The sequence below is a fragment of the Thermobia domestica genome, chromosome 12, assembly GCF_964235325.1.
Source record: "Thermobia domestica chromosome 12, izTheDome1.hap1.1, whole genome shotgun sequence".
Taxonomy (NCBI): Eukaryota; Metazoa; Arthropoda; class Insecta; order Zygentoma; family Lepismatidae; genus Thermobia; species Thermobia domestica.
Genome location: NC_137465.1, coordinates 181,945,918 through 181,964,902, shown reverse-complemented (window position 1 = coordinate 181,964,902; position 18,985 = coordinate 181,945,918).

The following is an 18,985-nucleotide window of genomic DNA, read 5'->3' as shown; positions in this document are numbered from 1 at the left end:
TGATTTTTTGTTCTAGCAGAATATTGAGCTGTTCTCGAACCAACGGCTTCAGAGCTATGGGGATTGGATACTGGCTACGATGGAAGTGAACTTTAGTTCTTAATTCTATGTGGTGTTCGTAATTTTTCACTCTTCCTATCGTTTTAGAATCCCACGCAAAAACATTACTATATTCATAGCAAAGATCTATCAATTTCTTTCTAACTTCGGGATCCGCCTTTTCTCCTATTATCAATTTGTTTGCATCAAATTTTAATTTTTCTCTTGCTAAATCTTCCTCTTCCGACTCTGACATATCTGCTATATTACATTGTTTCTGAGTGATATAATCCTCACCATAGCCTACAACTGTGTTCTCTTTTAGCACTACTTTCTTGTCTAATGGGTTTGTTATTTCTAACAAATTCTGATCTTTTGAGAGTAATGATCTAGGAATTAAAATTTTATACTGATCTTCTAATTTCTTGTTTGGTTCCAACAAGTATTCATTTCCCGACCAAGAATGTTCTAATTTTACTGGTACATACACTTTTGTCCTAGGTGGGAAATAGACGTTTCTACTAAGTACAAACTTAGGCACTAAACACGCTTTTAATATATTATGCACTGTTTCTGATACAGATACTGTGATATTATCCACTTGTGATAGCTTGGATGGTGGTTTTCCAAATCTATGTAAGGCTATTGTTTTACCTTCGTAATCTAACTTAACTCCATGTGGAAATAAGAAATCATTTCCAATCAATAAATCATGTGAAAACTCAGGAATAACTCTAAAAGTATGATGGAATGTTTTCCCCGCTACAGAAAACCTAATTACAGCTATTTTATTTATTGAAATGGAATTCTGAGTAATACCTTTAATTCTCGTTTCAATATTTCTGACTAGAGCTCCTGGCGGAATTAAATTCTTGTTAATAATCGATAACTGACTCGCAGAATCAATTATAGCTCTAACTGGTTTATTTTCTATATTTACAGTTAAAAACACCATGTCGTTTTCACACTGGATTGAGACTAATATTTGTTTTTGTTTCTGTGCCCTATACGCTATAAATGTGCCCCTTTCATTTACAGACGTTTTTAGTTTAAATTCTGGGATTGGCCTTGTCCTTGGCAGTTTTGACAATTTGGGCATGGAAAAGAACCTTGATTATACGGAACAAAAGGCGCTGCATTGTAGTTTAAATTTGGTTGAGGTTGCGGTTGCGCGTGATTTTGTTGGTAATACATTGGGACAGCCTGTGGATTCCAATTATTCCAACCTTGTCGTCCATTATTATTATAATATTTCCTACCTCTACCTCTGTTCGGATTATGATTTCCTCTACTTTGACCTTTGTTATGGGAATTCCTACCCTGATTCCAATATTGTCCGTTCTTGCCATTTTGATTTCGAAAATTCTTACGTTTATCCCCACGAGCACTATTTTGTTGTGGTTGTGATTGTTGTTGTTCTTGGCTATTAGTATTATTGCTGCCTGACTTGTCATTAACTTGCATTTGACTTGTCATTGAAAGTTTTAATTCCTCAAGAGTTTTCTCTATCCTAGCCATGTATGAACTAGTCGACGGTTCTACTTTAATTTCTTTTTCTTCGGGTTTTTGATTAACATGTGATTTTTTCTTTGGTTCCTTTGCTACCACTACACCATCGTCTGAATCACTATCTGACGAATCACCTACTTTTACTGGTTTTCTTATTCTACTTATCAATTCCTGTACTGAAGTTGATTCTGAATTCTTTCTACCTTTAGCACGTTGTTGTCTACGTTCAATTTTACATTTATTCTTCTCCACCTTTAATAAATCTTCTATAAAACCATCTAGATCATCATAGGATTTTGTCCCTACCTTGTCTATGTAATAGGGCAAAAGACCTGACGCGATTAATCCTATCTTTTTAGTGTCTGTCATGTCCTTGTCAAACTTCTCTATTAATGCTAGCATGTCATAAACAAAATTTATTATAGGTTCACCCTCTTTTTGTAATCTATCTCTAATTCTTTCTTCTATATCTAAAACGAAACTGGAATTTCGAAACTCATCTATCAGTTCCTTTCTCAATTCATTGTATGTTGTTTCGCCTACATTTTTCCTGTCAACAAAAATCTTAATCCACTGTCTACTCTGACCTTTAAATACAACTGGCAACAACGCTTTTTTTCTGGTGTCATCGTATCTGTTTATCTCACAGCAATCGTCAAAGTCCTGAAAAAATGAAACTATATCCTTTCCGGATTTAATATCAAAACGCGGCAATTTACATAGTTCTGTCTGGACATTAACACTAACTGGATTTGCCTGCATGTTTGTTGAACTTTGCTCACCTTCGCTTCGAGAACTACCAGCTGATATAAATCGTACTCTCGTGTCAGAAACCTGAGTGACTGTGTATTTCTGTGCGTCTGCTTTTCTTTCTTTCCTTTGCCTGGGCGGTGGTACACATTGAAGTATCTAGTCTAACGTCGCATCTAATTCATCAGTTATACGTGATTGCTTTTGAATTACTTTTCTAAAAGACATGCCATTAATAAATTTTGTTTGAACCGAAAACAAAAAAACGAAGATGCATTATTTTAATTCTAATGGTGTTGGGATCGATGCTTGGCTAAGACAATTAAATAAAAGAAAACTAAAATCGCTAAGTTTTCATTAGAAATTTTAACGCCTCCACCATGCGGTTACGCTATGAGTTATCTATGATCTACATAGAACGGGACGTACGCAAGAGGTGTCATAGCAATAACCAAAACTTTCTTAATAATCTAGACATCGATAAGTTGTACACCAATAAATTCATCATTAATCATTTCGGTTGAAATAAAAGAATAGGATCTGTGGGGAATGTTTTTAATGTGTGTAGTTTTGATCAGTAGCGTCTATTTGAAACTTCCCAAGCACTGACTCATGACTAGGCATTGACAAATATTAACAGGTACATACCTTTTCTTATTGATGTAGTCTAGATAAGCAATATGATCCACACTAGTGACTAGGTGTTCCTCCTGATGGATTTTCGAAGCTACTACCCCGACTTTGGAAGAGCCCAGTAGTTTTGTTACTCCACTCGAGACGAGGTTATGGAACTTCCTGTACTCGTGGTGGAATACGTAAAGACGTAAACCTCTGAAATTCACTTCTGTCATCATATTTGTCAATGCATAGATCTTACGTGTTGAATTGTGAAAGCTAGCTGACTTCAGTGCTTTTCAATGATTTCAAAGACGGAATTACATAGCAGTTTTACAGATAAAGAATTCATTAATTAAACAGAATTTGATTTTTGAAATATCCATAATTTCCTTTCGCTGTTCGTTGAATGTCCTTTGAAGAACATTGAACTAAAATTACAATCACGGACAAAGTTTAACGATGATATCGATGAGCGTCCGTGACAACACATATTTTAAGAACTTGTCCGATTACTCTTATGACAGTTCCCTTGAAATAGGTATACGTGTAAGGAATGTCAAGAGTGAATATGTTGTGTTTTCCGCATGTTTGCACTTGATTGAGAAAGACTTAAAGTTTACCGTGTGCAGATATTTACCAGATGAATGAAACTATCTCGAGTACAAAACTAATATTAGCATCCTTAGTCATTGTAAGAAATTACACAAACAAGAAACTCAAATCTGCTAAATAAAAATAGGTTTCGTTTCACAGTGTGAAACTACGGAAAACTTCCAAACTGTGGAGATTCAATACCGATGTATCGCTTATAGTTTCGATACAGAAATTAAGACAAGAAACGGAAGTTATCCTTAGGACTCTGAATAAACGTTGAGAAAACTATTTGTCTTTATTACGATCACTTCAGTGAGACTTATAAGATGTTGTTAGTATGTCCGTGAGTTACTCCGCACGATAACTCTTGAAAGAATGAGATTTTTTAAATTCATTTTTTTTTTTGAAACATAAAGCTGCAGCGATTACATTGACCGAGTTCGTTAACGGAATCAATCGTTAACTTATCAACAGATAACAATGGCTTTAACGATTTCTATATTTATCCAATATCATATTCGTACATATAAGTACATTTTTAAATCCTGTTTTGAAAAAAGATAGCTAGAGCGATTATCTAGACAGAGTTCGTTAGTGAAGTCAATCCGTTAACATATTAACGGATAACGGTGACTTTTTACATTAGTTATCCATATTCCATATCAAATACGTGGAAACGAATTTTTAATTTTGCTTTCTGCGAAAGATAGCTAGAATTATTTGATCTTCCGCTGAGTTCGTTAATGGAATAAATCCGTTAATATTTTAACAGGTAATGGCTAATGTAATGTAATGACTTAACAAATGGCTATCCATATATCATGCATATATTAGCTTGATATTGTCTATTGATTTTACCAGAGTTTGCTATTACTTTTGCTGTACTCGGATTAATATTGCTATTAGAAGTAGCACATTTTCCATAAAAGCTGGATTTAACAGCGATAAGAGAGGAAGAAAAATCTATCTGTGGACGGAAAGAGAGTAATCATTATCCCTAGCCTTGACTCGAACTCGTGACCAGAATCATCAGAAAGAATACCCACAAACCATTGTATATACTTATAAGAAAGAATACTTATTTAGCAACTCTTCAAATTATATCATGTAATGTCTACAACTGTTGTAGCTTCACTTTATTTGGCTATAAAGGCCGAATTTTAATTTTCTTTGGGAGAAGTGTTTGAATATTACTTCCGATTTCTAAAATAGTCACTAAAAACTACCTAACTAACTCTATGGCATATTGAACCTGAAGGTTCAATGCCGTATTCACAAAATCTCGCCAAAACTTCTGTCCTTAGCCAACTGGATCAAGTAGCATATAGTTGGAAAGCTGTTGGGATATGCAAGGCAAAAATTACCTTGTGCAAAATGGCGTCCGGTCAAAATGTCAGGAAAAACGTCATTATAAAGTCTATGGCCACCCCTATAAATCTGAAACGGTGAAACAGATGTCAAAACAGGAAAACATGCCTATCATCATTTCAAAGGTACAATGATTAAAAGTAAAAACATTTGTCCCAGGGTCCTCCGCAGGGTCCCAGAAGGGGGTCACACTCATAATTTTCAATTTGTGAAATAGCATATCATTTGAAAGCTCTTGTTAAATAAAAGCAAATGGAAAATGTCTGGGCGCTCTACGATAACACTGTGGAAACATCTTGCGTTTCAGTTCTTCTTTCAATACTCTTTTTTTAAACTTTAATTCATGTAAGAAACGTTAAGAAAGGAAATGCCCCTACTGTGAGATTCTATTCTTTGGGACCCATTAATGTGTAAAGAAAGAAAGAAAAGAAACGACAAGAACAGTAAAACGAAAAGAGACGGAGATAATATATCGAAGTGGAAGATAATTTATACACCAATCGAAAGAACTAATTATGCTTATTAAGAAACTGTAATTTTATTGATCCGAATGCATGTACGATGCGTGTCATATGCGCAAAGAGCAGATTCTCACAGTAGGAACTCACAGAGCAGAATCTCACAATAGGAGAATTTTCTTTCTTTCCGTTGAGTACAAGAATTAAAGTGCGAACAAACTAAAGCCCGACTACAGAAAGAACTAAAATGCAAGAAGGTCGCACAGTGGTATGGTAGAGTATTCAGAGTTGTTATATTTGCTTTCATTTAACAACTTTCAAACGATATGGTACTTAACCTCTTGCCGTTCGAAAATTTTGAGTTGGACTCTGCCTGGAACCATGTGGGTGGCCCCAGGACAACATTTTTTGCTTTAATACGTTGTACTTTTAAAATGATCAAACACGTGTTTTCCTGTTTTGGCATCTGTCTCAGTTTGCGATTTCTAGGGGTGACAACGGACTTTCTGGACACCCTGTATATTCATATAACTCGCACAGTATACGCATTCGGAAAATTTTATTAAAGGTTCGCAATAGGCGTCATTAGTTCTTTCGATTGGTGTATAAACCATCTCCCACTTCGATATATAATCTCCTTCTCTTCCCTTGTTAGCTTTTTCCAGGTAGTTTCACACGAGTACACATGCACTGCTAACTTTATATGCAATGGTGTGATTATTTTTAGCTTGCTTATTCCTTCGACATATTGCCAGAATGCGTGAATATCTATAGTTCAACATTGCATTTCTGGCAAAACATATATAAGCAGAAAAGATCTTCTCCTTTGACTACCACGGAGTCCTGATTTAACACCAATAAGCTGTGCTCTTAGAATACGTAGAAACATTGGATATCAAGAGAGAAATAGAAGCACCATTTTATCATCTCTTGAAAACGATGTCCATGACTATTGACGCAATTCGACTAGATTTGCTCACACAAGTGTGAAATGAAGTGTAGTTCAATTTGAATTCTGTGGAGCTGCAAATAATAACACCGCTTAAATATAGGCCTAATGAAAGTCTCCATATTCTGCAGACGTCATCAGGATCTATATACACACGATATATATATATATCGGGTGTTCTAAAAATGGCGCCCACGGACCACAGTACATTGTTCTACTTGTCAATATATATATATATATATATATATATATATATATATATATATATATATATATACTCTTTTCGAGTCCTCGTCTGGAGTCACAAATTGCACCATGTGGCAACGTCGAAAATAAAGAACCATAGATTAGATCTACCAACCTATCAAATAGTTATGTCGATTCTTTCCAGATGGCAGCTAAAGTCGATATTGATTGACATTAGCATCACTTATCAGTGTAGCAATCGAATCAACAGCTTGTTGTATTCGTATAGTAATGCTAATGGCTAGAAGCTAATCTGCGACGTTGCCACAATGTGAATTTTTAATTCCTCATAGCGGCTGAAGGAGAACCCGGAGGGCAAGGCATCATATAACATTAATGCTTTATTTTGGCCTGCAGAATAGTACTCTGTGGTCCGTGGGCGCCATTTTTAGACACTCAATATATATGGAAGCATCTTCGGAACGAACTTACAACTTCCTTTCCAAAATCCTTGAATAAGCACATTCATGATTAGGTGGTATTATTTAACTGACATTTAGTTGAGTTGTAAATGGTTTGTAGTTTCACTCCCGTTTTACTCAAAGTGTTACGTTCTACTTATTTGACATAAAGAAAAATACGTAGACACTCTTTTCCTGTTTACACATCAAGTTAGGGTGAAAAATTGACGTCTTTGGTTAAAAAAGAGAAATAATTAGTGTCATTCGTAGTAACTAGAGATGCAAGGGCTCGGAAAAAAACCGGCTTTTTTGGAAAAAAAAAACTAGGTTTTTTCTGCTTCGCTTTTTTGCGTGGGAAATTTTGGGCTTTTTCCAAAATTCTGCTTTAAATTGATAAAGCAGACTTTGTTTCGCTTCTCTATAACACAAAACGTCATTTAATTAGTGGTTGATGCTGATAATAATATATAACATCGAAAATAAGCCATGAATTTCTGAAAAAATATTTCAAACAATTTTACTCCAACATACAGGTATTTACATTATGAATTCCAATGGATTAACCAATGTATATAATAAGAATTTTTTTTAACCTCCTATATACAAAAGTAAGCAGAGTTGGCAAGAACCATGGTTGTTTTTGAAAATGCCAAGAACCCGTTTTTTGGGGGATGTTTAACCAGGCTTTTTTGATTTAGATTTTTTGCTTTATGTATTTATATTACATATTCACAGAAAGAAGTTTGTTTCACCTTCGTGTTATTATGCAACAGCGGGGTTATGCCGGAAGAACTCCCATAAGTTTAAAGAAGTCCGGTCAGTAAATTTCTTAAATTGAGAATCTCCCGTCCTAGCCATCGGGAAAATCCCGTCATTACTTGAAATGTAAGACAATAACGGGAAAATCCTGTTATTGCTTTGCATGTAAAATTTAAAGGTCAACAAATCATAATCAGTACGCTAAAACTGAGGTTTTAAATTACATCTTTAGTACGTAGATATCATTGAAAGTCCAATCCAAGCTAATGTTGGAAGCTACGTAGGCAATCGATAAATTTTGCCAATTTCTATCAATATATTTAAGCAATCTTGGCTTCTTATAAAACAACAGGCATTTAGGCATGCAGAAATATACTATTTGGTTTCGTTTCGCATGTTTAGGCTTAACATTCTTACGAAATACCGAGGTTATCAAGGAGAAGACTTTCACTTAAACTGATATCCGAACCGCTACTTGGTTTACGCATCAAAGAAGGGTTGTGGTTCGACCGAGAATTCAACGTGGGATATCTTGATTAAAAGGTGAAAGGGAAATAAAACTATTGCAGGTGGTTTGATATCTGGAAACGTCACCATGAATTTCACACGATTCGCATTTTTCATTGTTTTTATTCTTTTGGGTTTAAACCAGTTATTAAAAAAAGAAAAAAAAGGTGCCAACCCTACCCTAAAAGTAAACACTTCTTTTAAAAAATACACAAATAACTAGCAAAATTGTATGTATAATTTTTACTTCAAAGTATTCCATACCGTCTTTTTGAAACAAAATAAAATTAAAATAAAACATAAGAGAAATACTTAGATTTATATGATACACTTAAAGGTTGCACATCTAGAGTTTTTGGTTCTATATATTCTTGAAATTCTACAGTTAAGTTTTATATAACCACCATCACGGTTTACCCAATCCTCAAGTTTTCTGAATTTTTAACAAGAGAGGATTCAACATATCATTACAGATCTCCTCCCCCCAAAAAAAGGACTACGGAATATATTTAAGTTAAGCTAAATACAACTGCACAACAAACATGACTGAGTGAATAGCTTTTGCGCTTCTATCGGTAAGTCTGGGATTCAACCAGCATTCGACCATTCTGACCAAGCTTTCCTTCATTCCATCTGTGAATGTAGAAATAGTGCGTGTACTGAGAGTTGGCCGACTTCCTTTCTTATTGTTTTTAAATCGTTATTATTACTAATTACCAGCAGTGACGGTTTTGCGAAGTTTAAAGGGTAGGGATGCGCACGAGACGAGTCGAGACAGGATTTTCATGACAAAATTCGAGTCGAGACACGGCTCTTCCAATAGAAAAATATACATTCTTCGAGTCGAGACATCACTTTTACAACACATTTTCGAGACGAGACAGCCACAAATCTTATCTCGTGCGCATCCCTATTAGGGGGGCGGTCTTTCGGACTGAAGCCCGTTCCCCAAAGTTACGGAATGTCTGCAATAAACGAAATATCTATTAGTTATGCCTTTACTCATAAACTTTAAGCTCCCGTCAAATAAAAATTACTAATGTTTAGAAAAACTAAACATTAGTAAGAAAAACCCTTCCCAAAATACTTTTCTAAATCCGCCACTGATTCTCAGTATAAAATGATTTTTAAGGTTGTATCCGGAAGATTATTGCTTAACATATAAACGAAACGAAATATTAGTTATGCTTGTACTCATAAGCTTCAAGCACCTCCCAAATAAAATTAGGACTTTTTAGGAAACGAAACAATCAGAAAACCCCTCCTAAAGTACTTTTCTAAATCCGCTACTGATTATTTGTATAAATTGGTATTCTAGGTTGTGTCCGGAAAATTATTGCTAAACCACTTCACAGCTACAGTATAACAGAAATGTGGAAGTACGGCTTGACGGATATATTGAAAAACGTACGCTTTGACGGATAAATAGAAAAACGGGCAAGTTTAACTTTTGCGCTAGAGGCTAGAGTACTAAAAGCTCTTAGAAATGAAACACGGATGACAAACTAAAATGGTCTAGAGAAGAAAAAAGATGTCGATAACTCAAAAGTTAAAATAAACTTAAATAGCCTCTAAAATTGCCCTCAAATACTACATTCTTCATGTTAGCTTTAATTCATAAAACATGTGCTCCATCCATCTTGATGGTGAATTTCAGAGCGAAATATCGCATTTAGGTCATGGAATTCTTATCTAACTATAGAATATACTATAAGAAAGCTATTTAGATAGAAAAATCATGAAAATGAAAAAAGCCAAAATTTCCAAAATTCTTGTTTTTTTTTTCAAAAATGCCGGCTTTTTATGTGAAAAAAACCATCGATTCAAAAAAGCCGGGTTTTTTGCATCTCTAGTAGTAACTAAGGTTCAGTGAAACTTGGCATATGTATACACAGGAACATGCCACATTTTGGGAGGCACTTTTCGTGTAGGTATGTGGGAAATAAAAATTTTCAAATATTTCAGGTTAACATACCACGATTTTGCCCTTTGGGCTGAGGGAGAAGAATAATTATGTCAAGTGAACTATGATGGTAGAATTGGCGGAATTAGAATGCGCGAATAAACGGAAGAAAATCCGTGGACACGGTGTTATTTACCAAATCTTATTAGACCTCGGTCGAACCAGGAACCCAACACATCAGAGGTAAACGCTTTACCACTGAACCACTGTGACCTTCTTATGTAAGCAATTAGTTTTCTTACGGGCACTCAAACATAACAAATAAGCTTTCTCAGGAAAATTTCCCAAATGTATGGATTGTGAAACATGCTTGTGTTCGAAAGGCCGCTTCATTTTAAAGGCGATGACATACAAAACATGACTTTAAGGTTGTTAGAAAAATGAAATATCGCAGGATTATCTTTTGAATAATAAAGAAGACGGGTAATTAATTTGTGTGATTAATTATGAAATTAATTTATGGAATGAGGATGTGGGAGATTCTCGGAAAACTCGCGGATACAATATTGTCTACCGCAGCTCACATAGTCTGAGATCGAACCAGGGAACCCTCACACCAGAGAGAAATGGTTCAATACTAAGGTAATTACAGTGCAAGTAGGAGCTTCTCATTTTCTTACATTTTATATACTCATTTTGTATTATTCAAAACACCGCATTTTATGTACATTGTAAGGATCCCCACCTTTCAGTGCAAGCACATGTTATTCAAGCAACACATGATATTGTTTACAATGATCAGTACAGAAGACGATACACATAAAACCAAGAAGACAGGAAGCCATCACGACGGGAACCGAATAGGAATGAGCCACTCAGAAATGGCCCATACAATGGGTCCGAAGAGGACAGAAGTATCAGTTAACCATTGATCACCTAACCTGCTCCTGCGGTCGCCCGGGACGAAGGAGTACCGGTACTACCTTGTCTAAATCCCTGGAGGCTGCCAAGATCTAAGGGGATTCCTAACCACAGTCCGAGCCTCTGGAGCTGGACGCTACCATGAGCTAAGGAGATTACCGAAGTTTCTTATCCTGAAGTCGCTGCAAGAAGCGCTGGAGGCTGCTATGAGCTAAAGGGGATCCCGTATGTAACGTTTCCTTCCTTGACCACTTGTTATAAGGGAATTTGTAAGATATACACTTTGTAGATACAAAGAATATTTTTGTAATATTTTTATAAAAATAAATTAGGTGAAGGGCTAACATCCCAAGCTGTTATTGTTTCTACCCACATATACATTACAATATCCTTTGAAAATATCTTTTCTTTTGATACATAGTAATCTTGTTTCAATCAAGTTTAGCAAATATAGAGACTGATCTGTTTTTATTAGAACAAATAGAACTTGTTGTTTATCTAAGATCTTCCATCCTACCATCATTGATCATGTTCAGCCTGGTGATCACTAATATGCACCATTTCATGATATCGTAATTTCCACTGCAGTAGACTTCGTTTCAGCTATACTATGGTAGATTTTCCAGAGACCATCTAACCTGACTTGATGAGAACGTCAAAGTACTGTTCTGTATGGGACTCTTAAAGGTAATATTCTGAATTAGAATACCACAAATCCTTGTTTCAGCTGTCATGCGTTGGTGGTAAAAGGCCAGCAAAATTTTGACTGTATGAATATAATCTTTGTCCTGGTGTAATTCCATATGATGGATGCCGTCCTATATAATGATGAGTAAACTTGGGATAATATATATTCTTCGTAATAAGCAGCATGGATTTAAACATTTATCGACATAAGAAATCTTGAGCTCCCACTGTAGCAAATGACAGTAACAACCATTAAACCTGTTGATACTTTTTATTTTATTTTTCAATGATGTCATAAGTTAATGTGTTTTTTCAATGAACATCTCTGGAGATAATGGCCAGAACTTACTAGCAGTCACTGAAGTAGTTTCATCCTTTGTTTATTATCACAACAAATTTTAAGTAATCTCAACTTAAAAGGCACACCCATAACCTTTTGCCAAGCTCTTTCGCTCAGCAATATGCTATAATGTTTAGCGCATGGACGTTGGCTTTGCAGACAGTTTGGAGCCTCAGTTTGCAATGTATTGCACGATTCACTACTGGTTGACTATATGTAGTCGTTTGGCTATTACATGCTGTGGTAACTTATTCTCGCAAGCTGCGATACCCTAGAACTTTTCTGGCACAGGTCTTGCGAGTTTGTTGGACCCGTCTTTCAATGCAATTCGATGTGAGTTGTGAACCAGCCTCAACCTCATTAAAATTTCAACGACAACCTCGTAAAAATACGTTAAAGACAACATGCTTTTAAGAACGAAAAGCAGAACCCTAGTAAGAGATGGAGCAGATTATAGTGCCGATGAAAGCAGATGACACATACACTAAAAACACGAAGAAATACTTAATGAGATTCAACTTATCTACACGAAGTTTATATTCACGTGATGTACCGGAAATGAAAGAATGCAAGGTATAGAGCAAACAAAGATAATTTATATATTACAAGATATCTTTTGATACCTCCCATATCGCATACAGTGTAAGAAGTACGAAACGAGGAAAGCCAGCGGTAAGGATGGAGTTAACTTAAACACACTAAAAAGGAAGCTGGAGAAGAAGCAGAAAAATATTCTAGCGCAGGTTTGCACTAAATATCAACGAAGCGGTCGAATTTCCGCGAAGTGAAGGAGCGCCATCATTACATCGCTACACAAGAAAGAACACAAATTAGATATATTAATCTATTCCCAGCAATTTACATTGTTTACGAAAATATTGACGCTCAGATTACAAAAAGACACAAACAAAAATAAGAATAGTTAGACTTCATCTAACCAAGAAAACAGGCTAGATTTTGAATTGGTTACAACACACTTGCTCATATTTAAGTAGTGAGGGAACTGATACAAATGTTAAATGAATGTGAATTAGTTTTATATTCTCAAAGATTATGAGAAAATTTACAGTTCGGTAAAAAGGTTTTTACAAACGTACTTGAGTATATGATTTGATCTGTCAAGTCGAAGAATAACAGAGTAAACCTAACTCATCTTCATTTCGCTGATGACATCTATTTCTCAAATATCAGCACGGATCTGCAACATGTGACAGAAGAAGTTAATATCTATCAAGAGCAAGGAAATCGGGTTGAAAATTAGCTTCGAAAAGCCTAATGATGATCAACAACTTCGGAAATAAGTCAAGTATTGAAACTCAAATAACGGAATTAGAAGAAATAAGAATAATCTCTACACATCATTGTGCAAAATAGGGTAATTTTGTTAAATTTAATTACAATATAACCGCAATTTCTTAATGTGTGACCTTTTCCTCGTGGTATATGGAAAGAAAGGCTATGATACACTTATCTTTATATGTAAAGCTGAACATATACGAATTTATCACAGGCGTATTTGTTTATTTGTCACGTATATAAATAGAGATTTTGGAATGAAGATAGTATATGCTATCTCCTCAGAATTTTCACCGGGTATTTGGTGAAGAACCAGAATGTGTGCCAATACATACACCCTTCACTTTCATTAACAATCGACTGTTACAATGAGTACCTTCAGAAATTGTATTTTATATTCGATTGCATTCCTCGACGTAGCTTTACTTTACAAAGTTTGAGGGCCTTATGCAGAGTCGTTTTGACCTGTGATTAGTGGCATACTAAAGAGATCGACTAACATATGTTTCCTGCAGTAGTCAAGCCTTTAGTATAATTCTAATCATATGTCAAAATGACTCTGCATAAGGTGGATGATAATTGTAGGTTTACGTACAGCGTTTTATCAGCACGTTTTGAGAAAACACAAGATATATAGAAAATTTCACTGTGTAATGCTTGGTATTTCAGTTGATAACTTCTTTTTGAGTGTACGAAACCATCTATCCACGGACAAATGAATTTACGAATAAATGTTGCTATCTATTCTCCACTCTGTTTAGAGAAAATATTTCGGTGTATGAGCATGTTACACGTCCCTACAATTCCATGAGCGTAGTACCGGTTTTGCTCGTTTGCAGTAAACATTTTGTCAGGGTGCAGTATTTAAAATCTACCGTACTTTTTATTCTTTTATTGCACCTTTATTTTTGCTTTAGCCCTCTGCTTATTTGCTGAATTTAATGTTAATTATTTGTCTTTGAAAGGTATAACGTTATTTTCGTTCTATATTACATGTCACGGAAAATATTTAAAACATAAAATAGACATAAAGCATTGTTTTTCTGTGACTGTAACGAATGAACTGTCTTTACCTTAATTTCAATGGAGAAAGTAAGTTCGGTTTACTAGCACTTCCGTTTACGAACACCGTTACGGGACAGAATTAGATACATAACCCGTGGACTCACTGTGTATACGTTAATTGGAAAATTTTCTTTTTATAGTTCATATTTTAGGATATTGATCGTTTTAAACATGAAACTGATGCATGAAGCATGTTTTATTCTTTGATCTGAAAAAGCAAGAATATCTCACAGTCAAAGGGAAAATAATGAGAAAGTGTAGAAAATAAGAGGATAGTTATTTTTCATACGTCATTCGAAGCACAATTATTCAGGGATATGAAACAAATAACATCAAACTCGTTTCAGAACTAATTACGTTGCACAAATGGAGAATGATAGAATTTCAAACAGTTTCATTTTTATATCACTTCATTGATCCTCTCTTTCCCCTCCATTTTCTTCTTTTATTTGTTTATGTGAATGTATTGTTTGAGCGTTTCATAAAGTTGGATTAATGGGGATAGGGAGAAGATAGCAGGATTTGAATTTACGTGTCACGCTATTATTGATTTAAGTCCATTTTATTACCTTAGATACAATAATATCTCCAAAATTAAACATTCGTTCTAAAAAAAAAGAAAAAAGAAAAAAGAAAAAGAAAACAAGAAAAAGAAAAAAGAAATAAACAAATGTTATATTTCAATAACTGTTTTGCCAGCACTTCAAATGATTATCTAAAGGCCATATACGTAGGGTTTTTATACTACTTCTATGAGAAAGACACATGTTATTAAAAACAGTTCAGTAAAATAGCTACCACTTTTTAGAGCATCCAGTGAGGGGACAGTTCACGGGACTGTAAGGAAAAATAACGAAATATCTTGACACTAACACACACACATTTTGCATTAGCTCACTTGCAGCACGAGGTATGGAAGTGTCTGAATAACACAATTCCAGCACGATTGATTGGGATAGGAATTTAACATGATCTTTTCATCTTAAGTAGCCTCTAAGGTTTGCAACTTTTATAGGGTTAAGTGCCGTATCTCCGGACCAATTTTAGGAAATTTACCAGGTCAATTGGAGAATTTATTTAAGTTTGTGAGGATGAACGAGTGAAAGTGAGGTAAGTAGAATACTCAAAGTGAAGAAAGTTGTTTGTTTCTTTTTTGTTGTTCTTGTTGGTTTCTTTTAATGTTCTAAGCGGCATTGTATGTGGAGGCGGAAGGACTATTTCGCGGAGAGGTACATTTTTTATAATATAGTAGCGTAAAAGACAGTGTAGAAATGGCGGTTCTATGTCAAGGCTGTGACATATCATGTCTTATAGTTATATGAAAGTGTATAAGAATAACGAACGACAATTAAAGAAAGTAGGCGTGTACAAGGGCAATGGATGTAATCCAACAAAATGTAACCGAATACGGTACATTTTGGTGCATTTTCTTTAGTTTTCAAAGTGGTCCGGCCATACGGCACAAAAGCCTATTTATCTGTGCAAATATATAAACGCCTGCTACTTTCAAGATCTGAGAGATCGAATTATTATAGCAGTAAATTCAACATCCTGGAAACCTTTAATTCGTGTATGAAAGAAAAGGACAATCGATTCGATATTTGTTACATAAAACATGGTGGTCATGTTCAATGCATAAAATAAATCTTTGAACTTTACTCTATCCATGATGTATTGTATGTGTCTGTCTCTATTGCCAATTAATTAGAAATAAATATTTTAAGTGTCTTTTCTTAATCCTGTATGTACAAATTCTTATTATAATACCAAATTTTTTAAGACGGAGTTCCTACAGAAAACTAAAGTTTGCGGAAGTTATGTGAAAACTACACAGTAAAAAATGGCTGTGTCAATTGAACACAATTGTTATGTGTTGTTCGAGTTGTGTTAAACTTTGACGTAGGCCTGGTTTTATTTCAACTCTACCTCAGTTTAAATTAGTGTTAAAAATAATCTATCTGAAATGATGAGGAATCAATTCAGTAACAGAGCAGTTGTGTTTTATATATAGTCTCCAAACATCTACTTTTTATAAAAATATATTATTTCTTCTTATTTTACGTTCATTAGGCTTATGAAGAATAATAAAGTGTGACTTAAATCATTTATCAGGGGTTACGAGGAACGAAATACCTTTGGCGACGAAAAGGAGATATAATGAACATTGTAAAAGTAGATGGCAGCATTAATTCATGTACAAAGGAAACTACTTTTATGAAAGATTACAAGAAATATAGTAAACTGTATAAATATTAAATATAACGTGTAGAAGAACTTTATCGCAAGAGATAAAAACTAATGCACGCTTTCAGTGTAAGTAATTAGGTATTTATAATAATCTTGGAAGGCAATGTGCTAGTTTAAAATTATAGTATTGGTGTATCTATCTTATACACAGGATCTTCAAATAACAAAGACATCTTTGCCAATTTATTGGTCTTAGCAAGTTAAAATTTGTATTGACTACCGAGAAATAATACCACAATGGCCTGTGCTCACCATGCAAGCTTGGGTGCTCTAAGCACACTGTTTATATATAGAGAGCATTGTTCCTATTTCCAAGTTTCATTGTTCATGCACCTAGTTGTGTAACATTGCCGCGGTGTTATTATTAAACGCTCATTAACGTCTCTGTGCCAAATCGGTAACACTATACTAGTGTTACTCCCAACGCCGGACCCTCTGTCGAAATTACCTGCTAAAGGGGTAATCTTGCTGGGACCACTAGCTTGTGTTAAAATAGTAGTTTCGTAACATCATCATTTTTTTTTTGCCGTGTATGTTAGAAAAATATTTATCCAAAATTATCATTTTTTAAATTTGAAAACGTAATAATCCTAGTTACCTGTTATGCCACTACGGCTACATATTTCGAAGTTATATCAGTAGTTTGTTAACGGTGAAAAAAGGCATGATTTTGTACTTAAAGATTCCGCAAAGATTTTCATTTTAATTTACATATCAGACAAGGGGGCCCATCAGGGTTGCAAGGTGTGGGCGCTATAGCCCCTAAGAGGAAATTGTACTTGGAAGTATTGAAAACCCAATAGAATTTTTACATTAGTTACGGCAAAATTTGAAACTATATTTGAAACGTCGCTTATACTTGCCCCCTTCCCCTGGAAACCACAACATGAGCGCCCTTCATTTCTGAGATTACCTTTCAGAATTATAGTAATTTCATAATTAATGCAACCTGTTAGCTAGGCATCCTTTTTCACACAAGACATGCTTAGCACTGAAAAAGAAACGGAACACTTTAAATTCTTAACTGTCCTTTCCTATATTGTGACGTAAATTCTGTTGCTAGAACAAAACTAAAAAAATTCAAGGCGAGCGTCATTTGTGTTTTTCAGACGTCTTTCAAATAAGTTAACTACATATATATTCTGTAGGAAGTTAGATATGAATCTGTAAGGTTAATCATCTTAAATATCATAAATATATTTCTGTTTCAATACACACTATTTAGCTATAACAATTTTTGATATAGCATTTAATTATTATCTGGTTCCTTAATTATTACCTGGTTCCTAACACACGTAGCCGTATATCTTGACTTATTCTTCATTACATTTACATCGTAACCATAGCAACTATATACGAAAAATTGACAATCGAAAATAATTTACATATCTCTTTTCATTATATAAAATTGCTCACATAATTCGCCTCTGATTCTTTTTCTTGTAAATTGGCACAGGTAAATTTTATAATATACAACGTTATCGTTGTAAATCCTTTCACACATTGTCTCTAAAGAAAGAAGATGACACCATAAATCCAAATAGCTTGTAACACAATGTAAAGCTGTTACACTTTAACGTAAAGTGAGGCAAGTTCACTGGAAATTCAAATTTAATAACGTTTTTTAAGGTTATTTGTAAAATGAGTAGACTTTGTATTAGTGTAGAACTCCGTTGAAGAGACAGCAAACTTTCGGTTAAAGTTGCTGGAGTAAAGGGTTGATTTTCAACATGTACTAACAGATGGACAAGATTATTTGTTAACAAATATGTCATTTAGTTAACACTAAATGATAATTATATATGTGTAGCTTATTTAATGTCATTTCAGGCATTCGTTAAAAACAATAAGTTTTAAGGCAAATAAAAAAGAAAAATTTTAAATCAGATATAATTGGGTGATTCTGGCGATCAAGATGATATGTCATGATTTCTGACTTTCGAGTAATCTGAAGAATAAAATTGACGATTCAATGCAATGACAAACACCAAACAACTTTCCCCTGCCATCTGCTGGTACATTTATGGAATTATACTCTTACATGTTGTTTTGTGGTTTGATCACAACCCATTCCACCTTTTATTCCAATTTTATCGGAAGTGGCACTTACCGTTATATTCGACCGAGCCGCTTAATTAATTGTTGACTTACGGCAGACTTCGGTTACGACTGCCCGGTTGTAAGTTAGGAAGGTGGGTTAGGCTAGTCGGTATAAAATAAATAAATCAAACAGTATTTTAAAAAATCTTTTAAAACAGAATTTGTGTAGAAAATGGGTGAAACAGTACTCAAAAAGTGTTCTGAGATTACTTAAAAAGTGCTAAAACT